The sequence below is a fragment of the Tachypleus tridentatus genome, chromosome 10, assembly GCF_004210375.1.
Source record: "Tachypleus tridentatus isolate NWPU-2018 chromosome 10, ASM421037v1, whole genome shotgun sequence".
Lineage (NCBI taxonomy): Eukaryota > Metazoa > Arthropoda > Merostomata > Xiphosura > Limulidae > Tachypleus > Tachypleus tridentatus.
Window position 1 is genome coordinate 117,828,662 of NC_134834.1, and position 22,909 is coordinate 117,851,570.

Sequence of the window (22,909 nt, forward strand, 5' to 3'; positions counted from 1 at the left end):
AAACACAAACAATGAAACAGTTTACCTTCCTAACTTTAAACACAAACAATGAAACAGTTTACATTCCTAACTTTAAATAGAATATTTTATTTTCATAAATGTACTATTGTATAAGATTTATGTTGTTGCTATTTAATATATTTTAATACTGAACAAATCTCATATTGTGGTTAAAATTTCTTCTTGTAAATGATTTAGTTTGCATTCTGAAATAATTTCAGTAGTTAGAATTTTTTTTCGTTTAAGTGTGATGATGGATAAAAAATTAATTTAAACTATTATATTTTCAGTTTTCACTTATGTTATCTACAACTAAATGAAAATAAAAAAAACTGATTAAGACTGATTTCAAAACCTATTGTATTTTTATCAGCTTCAATAATGATTTATAATCACATGTGATGCAGATATTTAAACCATGTTAAAATGTATAATTAAATTTGATTTGCTGTGAAGGTTAGGACTGAAGTGACAACTGTTAAGGTTTGTGAAAGAGCTCATGAGAGGATAGGAAACAAGATAAACTACAAAAACAATAAGAGTTTGAATGGAAGTGCCAATGTTTCAAGAGGAGGAGGACACAATGTTACCAGAGGCTTGTGCGAAGTGATAACAACTACTGATGAGGTAATGACTATGCTAGTTTAAAGACACATTATCTGAGAACTCACCAACCCTTGATGATCGACCAACAACCAGAAAGATAGCGGAGCATTTATAATTAAACATACTCCAAGCCGTTCGGGGTAGTGTCTGCTCAGGAGCCAGATCAGGTTTTTTACCAACTGGTAGTCCATGCTGTTCATGCCAAAATCTTTGAGGTCAAAAATGATACACAAGTTATCAATGACTTCCTCAAAACATTTCTTGCAGGCTTGTTCCTGGGTGGAGAAAAAGCATTACACTGATTGAACTGTTGTTGGAAGTACTTATAGAATATTGCTGTTTAACCTTCATCATAGGACTCACATTGGTAAAGTACTTATTACACATTTTAAACTGGAAGATGCATTATTTACTATAAATATACACATGATGGGTGTAGGTTTCCACATGTAGAGTTGTTTTTATTCAAGTCATAAACATTAAAATTACAGTAAAGTATACTCACCAAAATATACACGATAAATCGTGTCAGTTCATCAATGTGTCTTTGGTTCACATTATGGTTCCTAGCTGGGATGTATATAACTGGTCTAAAATTTAAACAAATAAAAATATTTAGAATATGAACTTTTAATACATACTTTCAATAATAACAAAAGATCAGTAGCTTTACATATTACTTGCAATAATAACAATGAATCATTAGTTTTACACATTACTTGTAAAAAAGAACATATCAGTACTTTTATACATTACTTCAAGTAATAATAAGAATGGATCAGTAGTTTTACATATTACTTGTAATGATGATAAAGGATCAGTAGTTTTACATATTACTTGTAATGATGATAAAGGATCAGTAGTTATACATCATAATAATAATAATTGATCAATAGTTCTACATATTGCATATAATAATAATAAGAAGAATGGATCAGGAGTTTCACATACTATTAATAATAAGAAAGAATTAGTAGTTTTACATATAATGTGTGAAAATAAGAAGAATGGATCAGTAGATTAACATATTACTCTTAATATAATAAGAGAGAATATATTGCTATAGAAATTATTTGTAATAATAATTAAAACAGATCAGTAGTTTTACATAGTACTTTTAATAGTAAGAAAAGATTAGTAGTTTTACATTTTACTTGTAATAATAATAAGAAAGAATCAGTAATTTTACACATTACTTGTAAAAAAGAACATAGTAGTTTTACATAATATTTCTAATAATCATAAGAATGAATCAGTATTTTTACACATTACTTGTAAAAAAAAAACAAGAATGAATCAATAGTTTTACATATTCGTATAATAATAATAATAATAATCAATCAGTAGGTTTACATATTACTTATAATAATAATAAGAAAGGATAAGTAGTTTTCCAGATTACTTCAAGTAATATTGAGAGTAACTAATTTTACATATTACTTGAATAATAACAATGGAACAGTAGTTTTACATATACCTTGTAATAATAATAATAATGAATTAGTAGTTTTACACACTTCATGTTAAAAATAAATGAATGGATCAGTAGTTGTACACATTACTTGTAAAACAAAAAGAACATAAGTAATTTTACATAATACTTGTAATAATAAGAAGAATAGATCAATATATATGTAAAATTGGCTCATTTGGGTTGAGAAAATATTTTACGTAGAAGAGCAAACAACGTTTTGTCCTTCTTCGCTCATCGTCAGGTTCACAAAGAAAGAAAGAGGTAACTGACCGGAAGCTAACCACATGTTTGGAAGGGGTTGTGTAACTGAGTGTCAGAATGTGGAGGGCAGTGTTAGATGTTTGAATATATAATTTTATATTATTTATTTTATTATATTTAATATAGGTATAAAGGTGTTCCTTTGTATTGGTTTATTATTGTTTGCTCTTTTACGTAAAATATTTTCTCAACCCAAACAAGCCAATTTTACATATATATTTCTCTACAAATGGGTTTTCTCGACATCACTGAATAGATTAATAGTTTTAATATTCCTTGTAAAAAATAGCAGATCAGTAGTTTTACATAATACTTGTAATAACAATAAGAACAGACCACTTGTTTTACATATTCCTTCTAATAATAATGGATCAGTAGTTTTAGATATTACTTCTAAAATTAAAAGTAATTCATCAATGCTTTTAGATATTAATTTTAATAATAATAAGAATGGATGAGTAGTTTTACACACTACTTGTAAAATACAAGAACATATTAGTAGTTTTACATATTACTTGTAATAATAATAATAGACCACTAATTTTGCATACTCCTTCTAATCATTATAACAGATCAGTAGTTTTTCATATTACTTTTAATAATAATGATGGATCAATAGTTTGACTTATCACTTGTAATAATAATAACAGAGATCACTAGTTTTATGTATTCCTTGTAATAATAATAATGGATCAGTAGTTTTACATGTTACTTGCAATAACAATAACAACAGATAAGTACTTTTACATATTTTACTTTCAATAATAATAACAGATCAGTAATTTATATATTACTTTTAATAAAAATAAGAAAGGATCAGTAGCTTTACATATTACTTGTAATAATCATAAGGATGGAATAGTAGTTGTAATAATAATAAGAATGGATCAGTAGTTTTAAATTTTACTTTTAATAATAATAAGGAATCAGTAGTTTTACATATTACTTGTAATAATAATAAAAAGGAAACACTAGTATCAGGTTTCTTGTAGTAATAATAAGAATGGTTCAGTAGTTTTACATACAACTTGTAATAATTATAAAAAAGGATCAGTAGTTTTAATAGTAAGAAGAGGAATGGATCTGTCGTTTTACACATTTCTTTTAAAAAACAAGAACTGATCAGTAGTTTTACATATTAGTTGTAGTAATAAGAAAAATTGATTAATAGTTTTACGTATTACTTGAAATATTAATAAGAATGGATCAGCAGTTTTATATATTACTTCTAATAATAATCAGAACAGATCAGTAGTTTTAGATATTAATTGTAATAATCAGAAGAAAGGATCAGTAGTTTTATATATTCATTTTAATAATAAGAAGAATGGATAAATAGTTTCATACAGAAGTTGTGATAGTAAAAACTTGTATAGTTTCACACATTACTTGTAACAGTAATAACAACAGATTGGTAATTTTACATGTTAATAAGGGTTGAGGAGTTGTACACATTATTTGGAATAATAATAAATGATAAATAGATTTACATATTACTTTTAATAATAGAGAAAGAATCAATAGCTTTAGAAATTTCTTGTAATAATAACAATGGAACAGAATTTTTACACATTTTTTTATAATAATAATAAAAATAATAATAATAATAATAAGAAAGGATCAGTAGTGTTTACATATAACTTAAAATATTATAAGAATGGACCAATCGTTTTACACATTACTTGCAATTATAATAATGGGAAAGTAGTTCTATATATCACTTGTAATAATAATAATAAGAACGGATCAGTAGTTTTACATATTACTTGTAATAAGAACATGAAAAGATCAGTAGTTTAACAGTTAACTTAATATTAAGAAGGATCACTAGTTTTACATAATACTTTTAAAAAATAATAATAGATCATTAGTTTGACATACAACTTGTGAAAATAAAAATGGAACAGTAGTTTTACACATTAGTTGTAATAATAATAAAAATGGCTTAGTACTGTTATAGATTGTAATAATAGTAACCAGTCAGTAGTTTAATATAGAACATGTGATAATTATAAAAAGGGATTAGTAGTTTACACATTACTTGTAATAATAATAAGAATGGATCAGAAGTTTCATATATTACTTGAAATAATAATGAGATTGGGTCAGCAATTTTAGATATTAGTTGAAGTACGAGGGCTGTTCAAAAAATACACAGACTGTTTGAATTGCGTGGCTCCAGTTGGTTCCAGGGGAATCCGCTTGGTGTCGCTAGGTTTGCACAGATCAGCTGATTACGACGCCATTTCCCGATTGCAGATATCTTCATTTGTGTATTAGCTACGCGGTTTTAAGTTAAGTGCGATATTTTTCGTTTGGCGGATTTCAGAACGAATGACCTGAAGGAGCAACGACTTGCTGTGAAATTTTGTGTTAAACTTGGAAAATCTGCGACTGAAACTTTGCTATGCTTAACACGGCTAACGGTGATGTTGCTATGAAGCGTACGGCATGTTTCAAGTGGCATGAACGTTTTAAGGATGGTCGACAGTCCATTGAAGATGATGAGCGTCCTCTACGTCCTTCCACGTCAACTGACGACCCACACGTTGACAAAATCAACACCTATGTGTGGGCAAATCGACGTCTGACTGCCAGGGAGCTTGCTGAAGAGTGTGGGATATCAGTTGGATCTTGTTACGAGATTTTGACCAAAAAATTGAAGATGCACTGTGTTGCTGCGAAATTCAGCCCTCAGAACTCGTGAGTTTTTGGCCAAACACTCGATCACTCTTCTTCCCCACCCCCCCTACTCACCTGACCTTGCTCCTTGCGATTTTTTCTTGTTCCCCAAACTCAAAAGACCCTTGAAAGGAAGAAGATTTGAGACGATTCCCAAGATTAAGGCAAATGCGACGAAGGAGCTGGAGGACATTACAAAAGAAGCGTACCAGGACTGTTTCAACAAGTGGAAACACCGTTGGGATAAGTGTGTGCGTTGGGGAGGAGAGTACTTTGAAGGGGTCCCAGACCTGTAACTTCTAAATAAAGTACATTTTGTTTTATGACGTCAGTCCGCGTATTTTTTGAACAGCCCTCATATTAATAAGAACTGATCAGTAGTTTTACATGTTACTGTTTCTTCATTAACAGTATTGTTAAACATGAATACCTTCCTTGGAAATCTCGATGACCAAGGACTATAGCTTTCTTTGATTCAAAATTCTTTTTTATTATTGGATCTTCTGGTGATATCGAATGGACTCCATATTCCTTCCGCCATTTGTTGGTTTTTTAAAATTGCTTGAAAGGCACTATCTACAGACTGAAAGGCTCGTAAATATCTAACAAGTGACAAGTCATTGTGGAACTGTAAAAATAAATGTTTATATAAATGACATTTATTATGTTTAACTTCAGTTAAGTCATAGAAAAATCAAGTCCATTCTTATTAATGTATCTACAAAATTATCTAAGAAAAGGCACAACAAAAATAACGTGTTTTTCTTCAAACCATTTCACAATAAATGCATTAGGACATTTCATAGATTTAAAAATGATTAGAATTTATGTATTGGTTATAAAATATATATCGCAGTATACAAGTTGAAAGTTAGGACAGATTAGAACAGTAATTATAGAACAAGTTGTTGGTAACATCACAGTACACTGGTTGAGAACATGGGAAAGGTTAGAACATTATTTATAGAACAAAATGTGTGTGAGAGATCACAGTACTCAGGTTAAAGATCATGGGAGAAATTATAACATTATTTATAGAACAAGATGTTGGTGATAGATCATATTACACAATTTGAAACCTTGGGAGAGATTAGAACATTATTTCTACAACAAAATATGGATGACAGATCATAGTACATAGGTTAAGAGCATGTGAGAGATTAAAACATTATTTATGGAGCAAAATGTTGGTAACAGATCATATTATGCAGATTGAAATCCTGGAAGAGATTTATACAACAAATTGTAGATAAGAGACCATAGTACAGAAACTGAAACCTGGGGAGACATTAGAACATTTCTTATAGAACAGAATGTTGGTTACAGGTCACAGTAAAAATGTTCAGAGCTAGGGAGAAATTTGAAAATTATACATATAACAAATTGTGGGTGACAGATCACAGTATGCAGACTTAGAACATGGGAGAGATTAGACAATTATAAAACAAAATTGGTACAAAAGTTAAAACCTTGGGAGAGATTAAATCATCATTTATACAAGAAAACGTGGGTGACAGATCACAGTACACAGGTTGAGAGCAAGCAAGAGATTAGGACATTATTTGTACGACAAAATGTGGAGGTCAGATCACATTACACAAGCATCGGAGAGGTTGGTTGGTTCATTGAGTTAGTGTTTTATGACACAAAGCAGCTATGCTAGCTGCACCAAACATCTGGTAAAAAGTTAAAAGTAAATTTAGTAAAATACATAAAAGGAAATTAAGATAAAACAAAACAAAGTTTAAAAAAAACCATCCAGACTACAATGTGAAGAGAAAAACTACAGTAATACAAGTTGTAAAGGACTTTCTGTAGCATAACTGTAATTATCATAACTCACTAGGAAGGCTAACAAGTAAGTTCAAAAACCACCACCAGTCACCCACAGTTGGCCTTTCCAGTCCAGGTTCAGAGTTATTTGATGTTATTTTCAAAAAGTAAAGTAATAAAACGGTTTTAAAAAACCTGTAGAAAAATAACTTGCCAGGATGACTAACAGGTAATTCAAACAGCAGCATCAGTCACCTGAAGTTGGCCTTTCCAGTCCTGGTATTGAGTTATTTAATGTTACGGCCAGTTTCTAATTTCAAATCAAACTAGATAAACTGCAATTTTTAAAAGGGGAGCCACATTAAAATGGTGTAATGTATAAATTAAAAAACTTAAACAGTATTAAAAAGATTAATGGCCTTTAAAAAACTAAAAACATTTCAAGGTGGACAGTGTCACCATCACCAATAACATTGTCTAACATTATGGACAAACCTTGGGACAAAACATGTTAAAAATGGTGCTGTTGTTGAGAGTCATAACAAAAGCAAAAAAGTAAAATGTGGCTCATTGTGACCTGAGTGTTACATAAACTCAAACTGGTGCATCAGTACCAAATTAAAGAAAACAATGAGTTATAAAACTGTGATCCATGCATAGTCTAGTTAGAACAACATCCTCTTTCCAATACTTATGGAAGAAGGATGGCCAAAGTCCAATATAGGGTTTTATTTGGAAAAGCATTTTTCACATTGCTCACTCCAAGTCGACTGCCAGCCTTGAACATAGGATACATAGTCCATGTATGGAATAGGCACAGCAGTGATAGTGCCACAGCAGACAGACTGAGCTGCAGTGATAAGCTAGTTCCGGAGAATACCAACATGACCCGGTATCTAGAAAAACTGTATAGAAGTACATACTAAAAAGAAATGGGCCAGTTGCTTTTGAATATTGGAGAGAACAGGGTGTGAACTAATTTCAAATCCAGTAGAGAACTAAGCAAGTCATTATAAATAGTGCAGTTTGAGTACTGCTTAGATTCTATGTGACCCAGGGCAAGAGAAATGGCATACAGTTCAGCAGTGAACACAGAAGCTGTAGAGGTGATTCTGCACACAACCATCCGAAAACAACAAACCATGGCAGAGCCAACATAGTTATGTGATTTTGAACCATCTGTAGAAGTAAGAATAGAATGATGGTTTGAGAGTTGTTCAGCAAATAACAGATGGTATTTCCAATCAGGATTGTCTACTTTTCTCAGATGACTTAAAGACAGGTCACAATTGGGGACTGTAAGAAACCATGGAGGGGTGGGCTGATCAGTGGATACAGCAATGTTATCCAAGAACACACCCAATTCATCCAACTGCACCTGGATACAAAGGCCAAAAGGAGCAATGGCAGATGTTTGGTCTGAAAAAGTATGGCCCATCAATGTAGGAAAACACAACCCCAGGTGGGATGCTTTGATAAGGAAAGAAGTTTCAAAGCATAAAGTAAAGACAGTTACAAACAGCAGAGGTGGAAAGAAGGTTCATGAGACTCTATGTATAAGCTCTGAACTGGAGAGGTGCAGAAAGCCCCAGTACAGAACTGACGTACTTGATGATGAATCGAGTCAAGCATCTTTAAGGCTGATGGTCTGGCAGAGCCATAGACCACTGATCCATAGTTGAGCTTCGATCGAATAAGAGCACGATATATCTTTAGCATAGAACGTCGATCAGCTCCCCAAGTGGTAGAAGAGACGACATGGAGGATGTTCAGTGCTCTTGTACATTTAACTCGTAGCTGCATGATGTGTGGCATAAAGGTCAGCTTACAGTCAAAGATAAGCTCTGAGAACTCTGTCTCTGAGACCACAGGCAGCACAACTTCACTGATACTGAGTTCAGAATCAGGATGTATACCCCATTGGTGATAAAAGTATATGCAAATGGTTTAGAGAAAGAGAAGTTAAAGCCGTTTGCTGTGGTCCACTTCAGTAAATGATTGAGGGTACTCTGTAGCTGCCGCTTAATATAACTCATGTTTGATGACTGATATGAGATGTAAAAGTCATTGACATAGAGTCCTTTTGCAACAGTGAGAGGGAGTTGTTCAGTGATGGCATTAATTTTTATACTAAAACACAGCCATGAGGGTCTCCAAGTTCCTGTAGATAAGAACAGGAAAGTGTCAAACCTACAAGAACTTGGAATATCCTGTCCATTAAAAATTTTTTAATAAAAATGGGTAAATGGCCATGTAACCCATATATATATGGAGGTCTCACAAAGTGCCATACCTACATGCTGTATCATAAGCCATCTCAATGTTAATTCAAGGTGTTGTTTGAGAAAGTCTTCTCTGATTGATGTTTCAAGTGATTCATGGTGGATCGTTGTTGGAACCCACACTTGGTGGGGGAGAGGAGGAGGTTTGATTTGAGGACCCAAACAAGACAAGCATTAACCATCCTCTATATGATCTTGCAGAGCCAGCTCATCAAAGCAACTGGATGGTAGTTTGAAGGAATCTTGGGATCCTTCCCAGACTTAGAGAAAGGTAGGACAATAGCCTGGTGCCAGGCATCAGGAAAAACATTCTCCTGCCAGATCCAGTTAAAAACAATTAGAAGAATATCAAGAGAAGCAGGAGACAGACGGTGCAACATGTCATAGTGTACAATCATCTGGTCCAACCGATGTACTGCCAGACTGATAAAGAGCCAGTTTCAATTCCACCAGTGTAAAGGGACAATTATAGTCATAGAGACAATCAGCTTGAAAGGAAAGAGGTGATTGCCCTGACCGAGTCTTGATGGCAAAGAAGGTGGAAGAAGAAGCAGAAGTGCTAGATATCCAGCAAAAGCTTCCATCTAGAGTATTGCCAATGCTCCAGGTATTTGGCTACTTCCTGGCCATCAGAGAGCAAGATCAAGAGGGGGACAGAATTATATTGCCCACTGACCTTTTGAATCTTGTCCCATATGACAAGATGGTAGAAGATATGCCAGTTGTGAACATAATCCAAGATTCCTTCTGGCTTTGACATCTTACCAATCAAGCATGTGCACAAGCATTATAACAAGGATATTGGTCGGCATCATAATTCCATCTTTACAAGTGGAGATACGCCTCACTGCAGAAACTCCTTAAGTGAAGGAACCAGCAAGAATCTCTGATTCAGGGATGTTCTTCAAATCCTTCTCAACACTACCTCCTCATGATAAATTCAAAGTACCATAAGGTGTAACCTCAATAGGTATATAGCCAATTACCTTTGACTGCAAGAGGAGTTCACTGTGTTGAGATGTGGATGTTTTCACCACTATGTCACCAGATCGAAGCTTCTTTACTGACTTTGAAAAGCCAGCAAGTCCCTCCAGTCCTTTCAGAATGAAAAAAGGAGACATTTGCCCTGAAGGTTTGTCTGAAATAGAATGTAGGATAAAAAAATGACGTACAACAAGTGTTACAGATGATGAAGATTGCTGCTCAGAATCTTCAAGATGTGGTCATTTACCTATGGACTGTTTTCTCACTATTTTATTTAAGTTTTATTTGGAAGATCCATAAAAGAAATGGGAAATTTTGGTGACCCCAAACCATCATGGAGCCTTACAAGGAGATGTACTACAATATCAAACATGGACACTGCAGCAATGCCAAGGTTTTGTGAGCACTATACCCAAACACCAGCATCAGATACAATGTCCACAACACCTGTTGAGAACATCTAACACTGGTACTTGGTTGACCTTGGCCCAAGGGGTGCCACCCCAAAGTTGCCCATCTACAGGAATTCAAGGCCAACGTGGTGTGTTAGGTTTGGACCCCTCAACCACCAGGATCCTCTCTTTCCCTTTTCATGGGTCACCACACACGGCAAACATGTGGATGGATGTTTAAATCCCGGAAGAGGTAAACTAAAGCAACATAACCTTCCTTGGGAAGTCCCCTCACCAAGGGGAAAATAGAAGTTGTGGGAACTTAGCTGTTCATGTTCAACATCACTTCTATATCTTATGTAATAACAACAATCCTTCTGGTAACATACACATTTAGGTTCAACATCAGTAACGTCGAGAAAACCCACTTGTAGAGAAATATGTATGCAAAAATGGCTCGTCTGGGTTGAGTAAATATTTTACATAGAAAAGCGAACAACGTTTCGACATTCTTCGGTCATCATCAGTTCTATATGTCAGGTAATTAAAATAAAACTTTTCAAAACTTACTAGTTCAGGTTCAGAATCACTTGTAAAGTAATTAAAATAAAACTTTTGGGAACTTATGCATTCAGAACAGGTTCTATACATTATGCTATTAAAAAACAAATTTGTCAAACTTACCTGTTCAGGGTCGGCATCAAATATGAGCTAGGGAAGAATAAGAAAATTAATGAGAATCTAACAGAAATACGAGTCTGCTAAAAAGTCTACAGAGCCACAATTATAGTGTACAACACATCTATTATGAAGTATAAAAATCCACGATACAATCTTCTGCAAATATACTATAAACTCTATTATAATATCCGCTACAAATCTATAAAAATGTCTTGTGCAAGTCTAGTATAAAATCTACTAAACGTCTACTATAAGTTTACTATAAATTCTTTTGGAAGTCAACTATAAAATCAACAACAAGCCTACTATTAACTCTAGTGCAAGTCCAGTATAAGTCAACTAAAATATTTAATGTCTTCTGCAAGTGTAATTCAAAGTCTACTATAAAATATACTACAAGTCTACTATATAGTAGACTATATATATATATATATATCTTCTGCAAGCCTACTACAAATCTGCTATAAAATCTCACGAAGTATTGTACATGTCTACTATAGTCTATTATAAATTCTAATACAAGTGTACTACATGGTCTGCAAATTTTCTTTTAAGTCTCCTGCAAGACTGCTAAAAATCTCGTATTTAGTTTATGACAAGTCTACCATAAAGTCTTCTGCAAGTATAATTCAGTCTACTATAAAATATACTACAAGTCTACTGTAAATTCTAGTAGATGTCTTCTATAAAGTCTACTGGACATCTACTATAAAATCTATTATGAAGGTACATGTATACTATAGTCTACTATAATGTATACTACTAGTGTATTATAAAGTCTGCTACATATACACTACAAAGTCTTCTGCAAATCTTCTATAAAGTCTACTACCACTAGTCTATTAAAAGTGTAATATAAAGTCTGCTACAAGTCTACTACAAGTCAATTATAAATTCTAGAAGTCTACTTAAAATCTATTGCAAGACTGCTATAAATTTTACTACAGGTCTACTATAAACTGTACTAAAACATCTACTACAAGTTTACTATAAAGTCTGCTGCAAGTCAACTCTTAATATAAGCATCCTGCTAGTCTACTATAAATTTTACTAGAAGTCTACATTCAAGTCTTCTACATGTCTACAATAAATTCTACTACAAATCTACTATAAACCAAACTAAAAAGTCTAGTACAAGTCTACTAGAATACTACTATGAAGTCTGCTACAAGTATACTATAGTGTACCATGAAGTCTACTACAATTCTCCTATACATTCTCTGAAAAGTTTAGTATAAAATCAACTGAAAGTCTACTATAAAGTATACTACTAATTCTACTATAGTCCACTATAAAATCTACTTCAAACTGTAAAGTCTTCTGCAAGTCTACTATAAAATCTACAATAACATCTACTAGAATTCAACTACAAGTTTACTATAAAGTCTAGTACATGTCCAGTATAAGGTGTTCTATACGGTCTACTATGAAATCTACAAATATCTACCATCAAGTCTACTAATATCTACTATAAAGTCTGCTGCAAAGTCTATTATAAACTCTTGTGCAAGTCTACTATAGTCTTCTGCAAGTTTACTATACAATCTCCAGCAAGTCTATTATATAGTCAACCACAATATTACTATAAAGTCTACTACAAGTTTACTATAAAATCTGCTGTAATTTACTGTAAAGTATACTACAAGTCTACTACAACTATATTATAAAGTCCACTGCAAGTCAACTATAAAGTCTTCTCCTAGTCTACTATGAAGTGTACTACAGGTCTACAATAATCTCTTGCAAGTCAACTATAAAGTCTTCTCCTAGTCTACTATGAAGTGTACTACAGGTCTACAATAGTCTCTTGCAAGTCTACTATAAATCCTCCTCCAAGACTACTATAAGTCTGTTAAGTCTATTAGAAATCTACTATAAAAAGTTCTCCAAGTCTATCATAATGTCTACTACAAGTCTTCTACAAGTGTGCTATAATATCTATTACAAGTCTACTAAAAACCTACTATAAAGTCTATAGTAGACTGTAGTAAAAATCTAATAAAGTAATCTACAAGTTTACCACAGTCTACTATAAATTGTACTACAGATTCCATTAAAAGTCTACTATAAAGTATTGTGCAAGTTTACTATAGTCTTCTGCAAGTCCACTATAAAATATACTACAAATCTACTGAAAAATCCACTAGGCCTCTTAGATAGTCTTTTGCAAGTATACTATAAACTGTACTGTAAAGTCTACTATAAGTTTACTAAAAAGTCTGATGCAAGACAACTATAAAGTATAGTAGAAGTCTACAATAAAGTCTACTACAAATCTACTATAGTCTACTGAAAGTCTACTACAAATCTACTATAGTCTACTGAAAGTCTACTATAAAATCAACTAGAAGTCTGCTATAAGGTCTACTATTAAGACTACTACAAGTCTACTACAAAATCTACCACAAGTTTACTATAAAGTGTATTATAGAGCTTACTACTAGTTAACTATAAAGTATTCCCCAAGTTCACTATAAAGTCTATTACAAGTCTGTAATAGTCTTCTGCAAGTACACTACAAATCTAGTATAAACTCTCCAAGTCTACTATAAAGCCTCATGCAAGTCTACTATAAAGTCTCCAAGTGTACTATAAAAACTCATGTAAGTCTACTAGAATTCTACTATAGTCTACTACAAGTATTATGCAAGTCTGCTATAACTTCTATTACAAGTCTACTATAAAGTCTCTAAATATCTAACATTAAGTCTACTACAAGTATACTGTGCTATGATGTCTATTACAAAATCTTCGTCAAGTCTACTATAAACTCTCCTACAAGTCTAGTAGAAAGTCTACTAAAATCTACTACTAATTATATTATAAGATCTATAACAAGTCTACTATAAAATCTACTAGAAGTTTGCAATAAAGTCTGTTATTAAGACTACTACAAGTCTACTATGAAATCTAATAGAAGTCTACCATATATTCTTCTGTAAGTATACTATAAAATCTTCAAGTCTACTATAATATAAAACTTCAAGTCTAATATAAAGCCTACTACAAATTTCCAATAAAGTCTCCTGCAAGTCTACAAGATCTTGTATAAAGTCTACTAGAAGTCTACTATATATATATATATACTGTAAAGTCTACTACAACTTTACTACAAAGTGTACTATAGAGTCTACTACCAGTCTACTATAAAGTATTCTGCATGTCCACTACAGTCTTTTGTAAGTCTACTATAAACTGTACTATAAAGTCTTTTGCAAGTCTACTGTAAATTCTACTACAAGTCTACTATGAGGTCTATGACAAATCTAATATAGTCTTCTGCAAGTCTACTATAATCTGTATTATGAAGTCTACTACAAATCACAATAAAGACTAGTACAAGTTTACTATAAAGACTACTACAAGAATACTATAAAGTCCAGTATAATGTATCTTGCTAGTCTACTATAAAGTATTCTGCAAGTCTACAATATAGTATACTACAAGTGTACAATAATTCTACTATAATGTCTTCTGCAAGTCTACTATAAAGTCTACTACAAACTGTACTATAAAGTCTACTATATAGTCTTCTGCAAGTCTACTACATGTCTACTTATAAAGTCTGCCATTTCTTTTTATTCCAGCACTAGCCACCGTGCTGATATTATGCTGTTCAATTTGCCAGGACCTGTCATGCCAGCAACCCCTCTAGTCTCTCCTGTTGTCGTTGACAGCCGACTACTCAACCTCACACTGATTGAAGTAGCTATGTTCATCACTCAGGCCAAGCCAGGTGCAACTGTCGAGCCGTCCAGGACTCGTATCCTTCGTCGAGGTGGTATCCTCATCCAGCCCTCTACACCCATGGATTTAGAATACTTTTGCCACCCATGAAATACCATATTCAACATCAGTTGTTCCCCCACAAAAAGTCCAGTTAGCCTTTTCTCAGTGTTTCTTAGAGGCATTCACCCAAGTATCAAACCTGATGAAATCAAACAAGCCATGGAAAGTCAGACCGAAACCAGACTATATGCAGTTCACCATATTTTTTCGAAGCATACTAGCCGACCCACCACCCACTTTATTAAGATAGTAATAACTCCAAAACATTGTGCGAACTACATCTTGTTCAATGGTTGTTACTGCCATTTCAGTACTGGATGCCCACATTGCTGTTCCACTCATTCGCAGGTTTATAACACTCAAACGAAACAAGCAACCCAAACATGGCTCTCAAGAGCCAAATATCGATTTATCATTCAGTACAGACTCAAGCAGAAATAACATCCAATCATCTTCTTCCAGTTCTACATTGATGCCCTCAACCTCCCATACCAGCAATATTTCTAGACTTACCAACCCAATGAAAACACATGCCAAATCTTGTCAGATTACAGCTATAATTTCTTCTACAACAACCTCAAGCCTGACACAAACCACATGCACCAAACCATAAATGCACTAGTTCAAACTGACCTCAAGATGACTAATACTCCTCACACACTTATGCTCGTAACCAATTATCTGATGATCCAGACCTTACTTCTTCGATCAACAAGACCCCACTAGCCTGCAGTCCAGCCAAACAGCGTAGTGAACTCACCACCTCCCTTTACCCTTAGTTTGCTGATCAAACATGCAAGACATTTCAGTGACATAGCCCCTTACCTCAACTTGAGCTACAACTCAGACCCTCTTTTTTCCTGAAGTGAACTAAACAGGCACTAGCTAGATTATTGGCACCAGCTATTGAAAGTGAGTTTTCTTGGGGCTCTCCTGTTCCCCCACATCAAAATTTTGGCATTGGATCTATAGATCCCAGCTGCCCTGATGGACCCTAAGTCATATATTGGCCGTTGATTTTGAGATAGTCACACATAGCAGGTGCCTGGTGGTCGGTTTTTCATCTTTCTTGTGTACTCATGATCTTCAACTTACTATCATTAGTATCAGGATGATCTCGTTTTACATTCTTTTTTTTTTTTTTTCTGGCAAACTCTACCAAAGTCTCAAATCTACTGTGGGGCGAAGAGAAAGGTCATCTTTCTGAGCACCCCCCAGTTATCTCTATCTCTTCTGGGATGGAGAATTTTAAACTGAAATAACTGTCAGTATTTTGATTTGTTTAATAAAGTCTGCTGCAAGTCTACTACAAGAGTATTATAAAATCTACTACAAGTCTACTATTACGTCTATTACAAGTCTACTATAAACTGTACTATAAAGTCTACTACATGTCTACTTTAAAATCTACTACAATTCTACTATAAAGTATCCTGAAAGTCTACTTTAAAGTCTACAACAAACGTACTGTAAAGTGTACTATAAAGTCTGTAAAAGTCTACTATAAAGTGTACTACAAGTCTACTATACAACGTTTTCAAAATAAATTGTTGAAAATTTCATTACATAATTAAATTTTTTGTCATAATTAAATGTCTGGAACTAGCCCGAGCCAGAAATGGCTACTCATAACCCACAATATAAAGAAGTTCTGCCTTCATGGCCCATTACCCTTCCTCTAAAGTATCTACAGAAGGGGAATGTTATGTGAAACTGTATTTTTGCTTGTGATAATTTATATTAGCACCTGGACAGATAAATGTTTCATTAAGCTTACTAGTTAATCATGTTCTAGCTTATCAGAATAATTACATTAATAACAAGAGATAAACAGTGTAATATTAACAGTTTTCAGACTGAATATTTATGATATTTTTCTGTAGTACCAGAAGAAAAGAACAAATACTGTTTACAAACCTAGCAAGATATAATATGAATACTGAGATACCTATGAAAAACAGAGCCAATGATTGTTCAAATTCAATACTGTATTTGTGTATGATAAATTCTGAAACAGTTTCTATCTTTGTTAAGACAAGCATATATTCCACAGTAACTGCACATATGAAATGGATTCAGTTACAATTTCTTCCATGTGTCACTCCTATGAATTTCAACACTTGCACACACCTCATGCTACTGAAAGCCTTTAAACACAGTCATGACCGGTTAACAGTGATCATTACCACAGGCCCTGCAGTCATGAATGGTTATAGTGATCATCACCACAGGCCCTGCAGTCATGAATGGTTATAGTGATCATCACCACAGGCCCTGCAGTCATGAATGGTTATAGTGATCATCACCACAGGCCCTGCAGTCACAAATAGTTAAAGTGATCATCACCACAGGCCCTGCAGTCATGAATGGTTAACAGTGATCATCACCACAGGCCCTGCAGTCACAAATAGTTAAAGTGATCATCACCACAGGCCCTGCAGTCACAAATGGTTACAGTGATCATCACCACAGGCCCTACAGTCACAAATAGTTAAAGTGATCATCACCACAGGCCCTGCAGTCACAAATAGTTAAAGTGATCATCACCACAGGCCCTGCAGTCACAAATAGTTAAAGTGATCATCACCACAGGCCCTGCAGTCACAAATAGTTAAAGTGATCATCACCACAGGCCCTGCAGTCACAAATGGTTATAGTGATCATCACCACAGGCCCTGCAGTCACAAATGGTTATAGTGATCATCACCACAGGCCCTGCAGTCACAAATAGTTAAAGTGATCATCACCACAGGCCCTGCAGTCACAAATAGTTAAAGTGATCATCACCACAGGCCCTGCAGTCACAAATGGTTACAGTGATCATCACCACAGGCCCTACAGTCACAAATAGTTAAAGTGATCATCACCACAGGCCCTGCAGTCACAAATAGTTAAAGTGATCATCACCACAGGCCCTGCAGTCACAAATAGTTAAAGTGATCATCACCACAGGCCCTGCAGTCACAAATGGTTATAGTGATCATCACCACAGGCCCTGCAGTCACAAATGGTTATAGTGATCATCACCACAGGCCCTGCAGTCACAAATGGTTATAGTGATCATCACCACAGGCCCTGCAGTCACAAATGGTTATAGTGATCATCACCACAGGCCCTGCAGTCACAAATGGTTATAGTGATCATCACTACAGGCCCTGCAGTCACAAATAGTTAAAGTGATCATCACCACAGGCCCTGCAGTCACAAATGGTTATAGTGATCATCACTACAGACCCTGCAGTCATGAATGGTTATAGTGATCATCACCACAGGCCCTGCAGTCATGAATGGTTATAGTGATCATCACTACAGACCCTGCAGTCATGAATGGTTATAGTGATCATCACCACAGGCCCTGCAGTCATGAATGGTTAGAGTGATCATCACCACAGGCCCAACAGTCATGAATGGTTATAGTGATCATCACCACAGACCCTGCAGTCATGAATGGTTATAGTGATCATCACTACAGACCCTGCAGTCATGAATGGTTATAGTGATCATCACTACAGACCCTGCAGTCACGAATGGTTATAGTGATCATCACCACAGGCCCTGCAGTCACGAATGGTTAGAGTGATCATCACCACAGGCCCTGCAGTCACAAATGGTTATAGTGATCATCACTACAGGCCCTGCAGTCACGAATGGTTATAGTGATCATCACCACAGGCCCTGCAGTCACGAATGGTTAGAGTGATCATCACCACAGGCCCTGCAGTCATGAATGGTTAGAGTGATCATCACCACAGGCCCTGCAGTCACGAATGGTTATAGTGATCATCACCACAGGCCCTGCAGTCATGAATGGTTAGAGTGATCATCACCACAGGCCCTGCAGTCATGAATGGTTATAGTGATCATCACCACAGGCCCTGCAGTCATGAATGGTTATAGTGATCATCACCACAGGCCCTGCAGTCATGAATGGTTAGAGTGATCACTGGAAGCTGTTATTCAACATCTTCCAGTCTCTGAGCATCACAGGGATCTCCAAGTCAAGGCACATCAGCTCATTTACAAATTTTTTCACTGCCAATTGGTCTTTTGCACCATAGCTGTTGTCATGTCAACTCTTGTCACCAAGACTAACCATGTTCTTCAAATTGGCTGTCATGCCAACTCTTGTCGCCAAGACTAACCATGTTCTTCAAATTGGCTGTCATGCCAACTCTTGTCGCCAAGACTAACCATGTTCTTCAAATTGGCTGTCATGCCAACTCTTGTCACCAAGACTAACCATGTTCTTCAAATTGGCTGTCATGCCAACTCTTGTCGCCAAGACTAACCATGTTCTTCAAATTGGCTGTCATGCCAACTCTTGTCACCAAGACTAACCATGTTCTTCAAATTGGCTGTCATGTCAACTCTTGTCGCCAAGACTAACCATGTTCTTCAAATTGGCTGTCATGCCAACTCTTGTTGCCAAGACTAACCATGTTCTTCAAATTGGCTGTCATGCCAACTCTTGTCACCAAGACTAACCATGTTCTTCAAATTGGCTGTCATGTCAACTCTTGTCGCCAAGACTAACCATGTTCTTCAAATTGGCTGTCATGCCAACTCTTGTCACCAAGACTAACCATGTTCTTCAAATTGGCTGTCATGCCAACTCTTGTCACCAAGACTAACCATGTTCTTCAAATTGGCTGTCATGCCAACTCTTGTCACCAAGACTAACCATGTTCTTCAAATTGGCTGTCATGCCAACTCTTGTCGCCAAGACTAACCATGTTCTTCAAATTGGCTGTCATGCCAACTCTTGTCACCAAGACTAACCATGTTCTTCAAATTGGCTGTCATGCCAACTCTTGTCGCCAAGACTAACCATGTTCTTCAAATTGGCTGTCATCATGCCAACTCTTGTCACCAAGACTAACCATGTTCTTCAAATTGGCTGTCATGTCAACTCTTGTCGCCAAGACTAACCATGTTCTTCAAATTGGCTGTCATGCCAACTCTTGTCGCCAAGACTAACCATGTTCTTCAAATTGGCTGTCATGCCAACTCTTGTCACCAAGACTAACCATGTTCTTCAAATTGGCTGTCATGTCAACTCTTGTCGCCAAGACTAACCATGTTCTTCAAATTGGCTGTCATGCCAACTCTTGTCACCAAGACTAACCATGTTCTTCAAATTGGCTGTCATGCCAACTCTTGTCACCAAGACTAACCATGTTCTTCAAATTGGCTGTCATGCCAACTCTTGTCACCAAGACTAACCATGTTCTTCAAATTGGCTGTCATGCCAACTCTTGTCGCCAAGACTAACCATGTTCTTCAAATTGGCTGTCATGCCAACTCTTGTCGCCAAGACTAACCATGTTCTTCAAATTGGCTGTCATGCCAACTCTTGTCGCCAAGACTAACCATGTTCTTCAAATTGGCTGTCATGCCAACTCTTGTCGCCAAGACTAACCATGTTCTTCAAATTGGCTGTCATGCCAACTCTTGTCGCCAAGACTAACCATGTTCTTCAAATTGCCATGAAGACTGAGAGCCAAAGAAAGGAGCCACAAACTAAAGTGAGTCTAGGAAGAATTAACTCTTTACTTACTGTCAGAAAATAATTGTTATAAAAACTTATTATATACCATATTAAATACAAGTGCTTCCCATTAAGATATTTAAATTATACATTAATCACCCTATTTTGAACTTTTAGTAACAGCCAGACTGGTTTCATAAGCTTACAATATTTATTTTTATGTTTCCTTTACTAAAATACTTTAAAATCAGACAGCTCCTAGGTTGTCATTTAGTGAAACAAAGATTTACTTTAAAATGACAACACTGTTTAATCAACCTACAGCACTGTTTAGTTGATAAATATATAGTTTTGTGAATTCAATGACCTATCAGTACATACAAACCTTAGAAGAGACTTGACATTTTTCTGTAAACATTTGAAAATACGAACAATTTTTAATTAATTCAAAGTACAAACAAAATAAAAATTCACATGCACATATGAACTTAATGGTTAGCTTATCTAAAATGCAAAATTACATTTATTGTACACATGGTTCAGTTGGTTTATTACTAACTTTATTTCAATACATATTTGATGCAAAAACCAAAAGATATGAAAATACATACATTTTAATCTGAAACCAATCAACTACCAGACAAACCGTAAGTACCCATACCTAGACCTACGAAGCTAAATGACTACACCTCACAGACAAACATGATAAACAACTTGTTAAAGACACAATTTCACATTACGTCCATGGTTATTTTAGAGAATCAACTTATACAAACCTGAAGACGCTTTTTCAATTCCTGAAAATCTGTGTCAGTGTGTTCAACTGTTTGTTGACGTCCTCCACTAGTTGCCATAATCTTCCAGTTGAATACTTTTATTCAGTTATCTAAACAAACACATAAAAAAACAGTAGTGGAATATACTGTATACTAACCCTTTCTTCACAAAATATAAGAATTACATTACATAACATTCACTGGGAGTTTTTAAGATATTGGTACACTGAGAGTCTATGCAAGGCTATGTTTAACTGTTACACAAGCAAAAAGAAATAATTCTTTTCCATTAAGAAACTTTACCATAACTTGAATTTCATAAAATGAACATCTGAGTTTGAGGTATTCTTAAACATTAGCCTAACTTAGGGATGTAAAATGGGTTATGAATGGTAATGAGGATAAACTCTCCATGCTAATAAAGTATCTTATAATGGTCTGCATCACATGAAACCTCTGACAACCAAGCTCCTACTACACTGGAAGGAGTCTTTTAACTAACAGCAGAGGTACTAAAGGCAGGTATCCAGCACCTTAAAACAAGGTGATCCGAGTTGAGAGGGCTCACGTATTACTGGCAACCGACTTGGAGATTCCAAATCTGAGTAGATGGGATCTGACGTCCCTGTTAAGCAGGTCACATTGAATGAAATATTTGATTCCAAACCAGGCAAATGGAATTTAATAACCCCAGAAGGCAGTCCATCTAGCAGAAAGAACCCTGAACTGAAGCCATTACCATGACAACTAGAAGAGGAACACTCAGACACGAAACAATGAATTGGTAGAGCTCACCAACTGTATAAGGAAGTCTGCATGTCAAAAAAGGATCCAGGTTACAAGACACCTTCTTCCTGTGGCAAATAAGAGGATGTCTATGGACATTCCAACACAAGGCCATTCACTTGACATTAGGAAGATATGATGCCTTTCCTATGTTGGTTGATTTCAACAGTTGTCCAAGATGGCTAAAACCTTCTTTGGACAACCTACATAAACCCTTTACTTTGTCTGACATATGATTAGCAAAACAGCATCATAGTATACTCTATACTTATCTATGTCCACATTGCAGATGTAATGTAGATTCCAATGCATGACCTATATCACTGGTGAATTCTCTAACTATGAACTTAACGATCCATTTTCTTGTTTAAGAAAACATTGTGCATGAGAAATGTTGGTATAATCCACCAAAATGAGCTAAAAACAGGAAAGGTTTGATTTTGTGATTGGATAATAATACTGTTCTTGTCACCAAACTTTCTATCATGGACAGATGGTGTTACTTTATGTATAGAGTACAACATAGTATGAATGCTTATGTGTTGTGATACAGTACATTATAAATATGGTTATGTGGGAATTCACAACTGAAACAAAAGTTGATAAGACAAGTATTTAGTGAGATTAATTTCTATTGTAGATGTTTATGACAATAAAACTAACAAGGCTGTCTCAACTCGTTACAAATAAATCTTTAGCAGAAACAAAATGATCAAATTTATGAAATAAAACTAAGAATTTTCAATGTTAATCATCACAGTTGAACACTGACCCTCTTTTGATCACACATGTATAGGACTGAGGCTAACATTAGACACAAGTGTCTGGGATATACAGAAGATATTGCTAACATGAGAAAAGTGGGAAAATCTACGAATTAAAGAGAACATAATAATGATCACAGAAAACAAAATTTTATGAAATTATGGAACTGA

The 22,909-nt window shown here is 35.0% G+C and overlaps 1 pseudogene across 1 annotated transcript in view; it reads right to left on the reverse strand.

Moving 5' to 3' along the window:
* Positions 1-22,909, reverse strand: part of LOC143230162 (uncharacterized) — a 28,274-nt pseudogene that overhangs the window by 640 nt on the left and 4,725 nt on the right. Inside the window, exons 2-6 of the transcript XR_013016269.1 lie at positions 21,189-21,298; positions 11,139-11,165; positions 5,454-5,651; positions 1,112-1,196; positions 672-881 (exon numbers count right to left, since the gene is read on the reverse strand). The product of XR_013016269.1 is annotated as an uncharacterized LOC143230162 (transcript). The remainder of the gene's footprint in view (positions 1-671; positions 882-1,111; positions 1,197-5,453; positions 5,652-11,138; positions 11,166-21,188; positions 21,299-22,909) is intronic.